Raw genomic sequence first — 6,833 nt, 5'->3', positions numbered from 1 at the left:
CCCCCCCCCCCCCCCCCCCCCCGCTCTCCACCCCCTGCTTCTGGCAACCACTAGCCTGTTCTCTGTATCTGTGAGCTTTTTTTTTTTAAGTTTATTTATTTTGAGAAAGAGAGAGAGCAAGCGAGCAGGGGAGGGACAGAAAGAAAGAGAGAAAGAGAGAATCCTAAGCAGGCTTTGCACTGTCAGGGCAGAGCCCAATGCAGGGCTTGAACTCTTGAACCTTGAGATCATGACCTGAGCTGAAACCAAGAGTTGGACACTTAACTGACTGAGCCACCTAGGTGCCCCTATATGAGCTTGGTTTTTTTTTTTTTTTTAATAATTAAACTTTTATTTAAAATTCCATATATAAGAGAGATCATATGGCATGTCTTTTTCTGTCTATTCACTTAGCATGAGATACTCTGTAGGTCATTCATGTTGGCCCCAATTCTTTTCTATGGTTGAGTATTTCTTATCTTTTTTATGTCTGAGTAATTTACGGTCGTTATTTCTTATCTTTTTGGTAATTTCCATCTAACAGGTGTTAGGTGATATCTCATTATGGTTTTTATCTGAATTTCCCTGATGATTAAGGATGTAGAGCATCTTGTCATGTACCTGTTGGCCATCTGTATGTCTTCTTTGGAAAAATGTCTATTCAGATCTTCTGCTCATTTTTTTATTTAAAAAAATTTTTTTTAAATGTTTTTATTTATTTTTGGAGAGACAGACAGAACATGAGCAGGGGAGGAGCAGAGAGAGAAGGAGACATAGAATTTGAAGCAGGCTCCAGGCTCTAAGCTGTCAGCACAGAGCCCGATGCGGAGCTCGAACTCACGAACTGTGAGATCATGACCTGAGCTGAAGTCAGACACTTAACTGACTGAGCTACCCAGGCGCCCCAGATCTTTTGCTAATTTTTTACTTGGGTTGTTTTTTGGTTTTGTTTTTGTTTTGCTATTGGGTTGTATGAGTTCCTTATATATTTTGGATATTAGCTCTTTATCAGATATATTATTTGCAAAGGTTTTCTCCCATTCAGTAGGTTACTTTTTCATTTGCCAGTGGCTTTCTTTACTGTGCAGAAGCTTTTTTAAAGTTTGGGGGCGCCTGAGTGGCTCAGTTGGTTAAGCATCCGACATCAGCTCAGGTCATGATCTCGCAGTTCATGAGTTTGACCCCTGCATCTGCTGTCAGCACAGAGCCCACTTTGGATCCTCTATCCCCCCCCCACTCCGTCCCTCCCCCATTTGCTCTTTCCCCACTCCTCTCTCTCTCTCTCTCTCTCAAAAATAAATAAACGTTAAAAAAGATAAAGTTTGATATAGTTCTGCTTGTTTATTTTTTGCTTTTGTTGCTTTTGCTACTGGTGTCAGATTCCAAAAATCATCACCAAGACATATGTCAAGAAGCTTAGTGTCTATGTGATATCTGCCATATTCTCTTGGTCACCCACACTGATCCTGATATAATGTGGCAGGGGCCTAACAAGAGTGTGAAACCCAAGATGCTGGTCATCTCATGGTGATAACTATTTTGATTAAAAAAAAAAAAAAAGCATGCTTTTTAGATATAACACCAACAATACAATCCATGGAAGAAATAATTGAGAAGCTGGGCTTCGTTAAAATGAAACTTTTGCTCAGCAAAAGATGATGCCAAGAGAATTAGAAGGTGAGTTGTCAACTGGGAGGAAATATTCACAAAAAACATCTGATAAAGAATTGTTATCCCAAATGGACAAAGAACTCTTAAAACTGAACAATAGGATGGGGTGCCTGGGTGGCTCAGTCGGTTGAGTGTCCAACTTTGGCTCTGGTCCTGATCTCACAGTTTGTGGGTTCAAGCCCCACATTGGGCTCTGTGCTGACAGTGCAGAGCCTGGAACCTGCTCTGGATGCTGTGTCTCCTTTTCTCTGCCCCTCCCCTGTTCATACTCTGTCTCTCTGCCTCAAAAATAGACATGAAAAAAATTAAATAAAATATTAAAAAAAAACTGAATAGGAAAACAAGATGTGAAGGTGGGGGACAGAATTGCCACTGTCTTAAATATCAACCACAAATTCAAAATAAGTGAGGCTCTTTCTTGTCTTGCCTAGGATCCCTCAAACTCTACTGCTAATTTAGGTTAAGTGTTGTGGAATTTTGATGTCATATTCTAGTATTCCTCTGCATTCCTTCTTCATTAAACACTTTACTTTATATTAACATGCTTCCTCAAGGGGAGTGACCAGGAAGAAACATTTGGGTGCAATCATGGCACACTGAAATATTAAATGTGGGTGGGAGAAAAGTGAGAACATGGGGCTCTGGTATCTCTATGTTTCTCCGGAGAGAGAGAAATTTCACATCCTATTCTCTATCTCTGAGAAAGCTCTGAGCACATTATCTCCTTCGTCTGCACGGCATCCCCTAGCAAGGCCACCTCCAGCTGCTGTCTACTTTGATCTCCGTAATTTCTTCATGACTGAACTTCCCTGTACCCATCTCACCATCCTCCAAGGTGTTCTTCATGGCACAGTCAGAGAGACCTCTCTAGAAAAGCACATGTTATCTTGTCCTTCCTCAGGTGAAATTCTTCATTGAGTCTCAATTCTGCTCTAAATAAAGCATAAGACCTTGGCATAAATGAAGACATGACTAGTCTTATCCCTGTCTTCAGAACTCTGCAGCCCCATCTTTTTTCATTTCCCCCCATTCCCACCCCCTCCTGCTTCCCCACTGTTGTCTCCCAAGCCTGCAGCTGTGTTACAGCATCCCCCACCCCCCGCCTTTTAATTTTTCCATCATTTGTGCTCTGAGCCAAGCTCAGGGTCAGTAAGGCCACTGAGAACAGGACGAACAGCATCTTGGAGGAAGTTCTGGAGTGGTTCCCAACTCTGTGCTGGGAGAAACTGGACAGCTTCCTTTATAAAGATGAACAGAACAATAGCATCTGTGTGTTCCATACTAGATGGGCCTTATCACTGGATAGACTAGGTTATAGTTTGCTCACTTCAAGTCAACTGAATCCCCTGTTTCTTTGGGACTTAGCCCAGCAGGATAGGGTGGGTAGGATGTTGTTAGTGTCTCATTTCTAAAAGGTGCATGTGACTTGGGCAAAGTTTTTGAAGGAATAGTGTCCAAGCAATCAGCACAGATACTACACAGATATTAGAATTGTTCTGTCATTGTTGGATTTTCAGCCTGGTGAGACTCTTTCTCTGTTCTTCCATTGTGTTCATGCATGCACGTTGTGTGTGTGTGTGTGTGTGTGTGTGTGTGCGTGTGTGTGTGTTGGCAGTGGTCCTTTCGCCAAAAGTGAAGATGGTTGTTATCTTTGGTTACTATTATGATCCAGACTTCATCATGATGCGTGTGTACCTATGTCTGAAAGATGTAGCTAAACTTTTTAATGATATGGAGATCATTTCTTTAAAATGTGTGAGGGAAACATACACTTGAGCACACATGGATGGCAGACGAATACCCTCAGCCTATTTGGACCCCTACAGATCATCCAAGATCATCTAGATCCAAGATCTGGCTCTCATAGGAAAGTCTTGGTGTCACAGAAGACAGGTGACCTAAAACTTCCTATTCTAATTAATACCCTTGGGAGTTACATTATTTCTTGAGAACAAAGGTGGGCACAGAATCCACCATGGGAGTTCCAGATCAGAACAAAATGAATACACAGTTCATGCCATTTTTTGTCTCTAGGACTTCTTCCATGCTGTTTCTTTTTTCTAAAATCTTCTGTAAGATTCCATTTGGGTTTTATTTCATTAAGGAAATAATTTGAACTCCCCCCCCCCCGCCCCGCCATGAACGATTTAGTGGCGACAATTATGTACTCCAACAAGGTAGTCATACTCCTTCAAAGCCTCAATTGTGTTGCACTGATCTTCTGTTATTCAGTCAGTTTCTGTGCTATTCTATGCTATTTTCTCAAATTGTTCTTCAATACAGGGAATTTTCTCGGCAATATTCTGTCACTCATTTCTTCCCATTCTTCTTCTGCAACATATTTGTTGATAGTTCATCTCCTGAATCAATCCCTCCCTGTGCTTATTTTCCCTCTTATATCTAGTGGTTGTTGGTGTTACACATTTTGGAGGAATTCCTTAATTTAATCCTCTAAATCAGGGGCTATCCTACTCTGTGCTAGGGTTGTTTCCTTTTACTTTTTTAATTTGGCAACAAGGTATTATGGTGTCTCCAAGAAGCCTTTCCAGTTACCTGCCTTCCTCTCTCCAGCTGCTGATTATTTTGTTATATTTAGAAGTTGCTTGCTCCTTTTTTTTTTTTTTTTTTTTTTTTTATTTTTGTTGACGATCATGATTAGCCAGGATCATTAGCTGACACTTATTTTAGAACCAGTATAAGTCTTAGTTGTTGTTTGGTTTTTGTGCAGGGCTAGTGGTAATCTGAGGATGGTTTGGTTGGGGTAACACATGCAGCCCCAAATCCTAAAAGACAGGCTCCTTGATGGATACAGATGAGTGGATTCTGTGTCATGCACATGAGTGCCTAGGTCTGGCCTTTTGAAATGGTTGCAGATAATATTACAAGAAGGTTTCCCAGATAATGTTGCCCTTGCAAGGTGACTCGGCAGGTTGGTTTCTTTTCCTGGCATTACTATGGTTATATTCTAGAAAAGGGGATTATATACCTGGTTGGCAATTCTTCTCTGGCTATGTGGGGAAGTGCAGTGGTTCGTGGGAGGAAAGGAGTAGTTTCTTGGGGCTAATAGGTCCCCTCGGGTTATTGGGATGACTGCCTCTGGTTTCTCCAGACACCATTTGGGAAGGGAAACTGGAGGTGAGCAATTCCGATAAGGAGGTTGATGGTAGATCTTCGGGCAGAATAGGAGGGTCAGAGATAAGGCACAGAGGGGAGAGTGCCAGGCACACTTACTCACATTGTGTGGGTGTCTGCGAAAGGGTAGTCCTGCTGGAAGGCAGCCTTCTCTTGAGCTTCGAAGTGAAAGAGAGCAGGTGATTTTTCAAAATATCACTTAGCTCAGGTCCTTTCACTAAACTTTAGCGTCAGCAATGAGTAAAATAGATCAGTGCGTAACGAAAAAGTAAATATTGTCTATGAACAGAGGAAGAGAAGACTACCACCTAGGAAGGGCAGGTTTGAACCAAGGAGCAAGACCATAGCAGAAGCTTAGGCACCTTAAGAGGAACTGAAACTATCAAGCAATCCACTTGCCTTCTAATATGTGGGTTTTACTTACCATGTCCCAAATAGAATTCCTGATTTCCAGATCCTAAAACCTGTCCTCCTCCAATCTTTTCTCAGTTAACGACAGTTGTTTCAGGCATTGTTCAAAAATATAGAAGTCATTCTTTACAGCCCACTCATCTTTCCTCATTGCCCATTAGCTAGTGCAATCGGCTCTGCCTTCAAAATAAACCCCGAATGTGGCTTTTTCCATAATCTCTACCCCAAGACTCACGTTCAGGCAGCGATCTCTCTCTCCTGGAGGACTTTCACACTCTCCCACTGCATTCTACCACATCCCGTATCAGGTCTCCCCATGACAGTCAGAGATCTTTGAAAAATATAAATTAGATCATGTGGCTTAATCCCCCCCTCCCCGATTTTCCCATTGCCCTTGTAGTGAGATGTACATTTCATACTTGAGTTCTTTCAAGAACGACATTTCTCTTTCTTGAGAAGTGCTAAGCTCTCTGAATGTGAAGAAAGAAGATTCTTCTCAAGCTTCAGTTTCCCAAGGATAGGCTTACCAGGAGAGATGAATATTGTCAGAATGGTTAACTTGTGCTGAGACGGTAAGTGAATTGCACTGGGTTCCTCTGGTCCAGAGGTGAAGTGGAAGTGATGAGTCTGCTGAATCCACTAAGCATTCTGATGGCATAATGAGCAAATAAACACAAGTGTCTTTGGGAAGAATTAAACTTTGCATAGACTTCTCTAAAAATTCTGATTGCACTATTATGATGTTGGTCCATATATTTTAATCTCATGTTCACTCTCTATAAATACATATTCCACAATTATGTTAGTGTCTCTACCTTTCCTAGCCTAGACTGATAATAATAATAGGTAACACTTGCTAAGCATTTATCATACATCATTTAACTCAATGTGAAATCATAAACTACTCAGGAATTTACAAAAATGGGAATGCTACATATTAAAATCTATGGATCTGACCGACATTTTACTTATAAAAGTTCATGGAATTAAATAATTTTATTTACTAAGTAAGATATTGGAAAAATAAGTGAAATAAATATTAAATTCAAGAAGACAGCAAAAGAACAACAAAATAAACTGAATAAAAATGGCAAAAATAAAAAGCTAAAATTAGAATAAAAATTTAAAAATTTTAAATATAACCAAGAGTATTTGCATTGAGTAAATAAATAAACAGTAGGCTAACCTAGTTAACAAAGAAATCGTGATTGATAAAATAAAATGTATTAAACATATATAGTGCAACTGTATGCCAACTAATTTTAAATTCTGACTGAAACAGACTTTTTTTTTTTTAATTTTATTTTTTTTCAACGTTTTTTATTTATTTTTGGGACAGAGAGAGACAGACCATGAACGGGGGAGGGGCAGAGAGAGAGGGAGACACAGAATCGGAAACAGGCTCCAGGCTCCGAGCCATCAGCCCAGAGCCCGACGCGGGGCTCGAACTCACGGACCGCGAGATCGTGACCTGGCTGAAGTCGGACGCTTAACCGACTGCGCCACCCAGGCGCCCCTGAAACAGACTTTTAATAAAACATAAATGAACACAACTGAACCAAGAATATATTATTGTCACAAACAGACCAACACTCATGGATGAAAATGACAATGTTATTAAAAAAGTACCTCTGTTAGAA

The sequence above is a fragment of the Panthera uncia genome, chromosome B4 (assembly GCF_023721935.1).
Source record: "Panthera uncia isolate 11264 chromosome B4, Puncia_PCG_1.0, whole genome shotgun sequence".
Taxonomy (NCBI): Eukaryota; Metazoa; Chordata; class Mammalia; order Carnivora; family Felidae; genus Panthera; species Panthera uncia.
Note: the sequence above shows the minus strand (reverse complement) of the source record.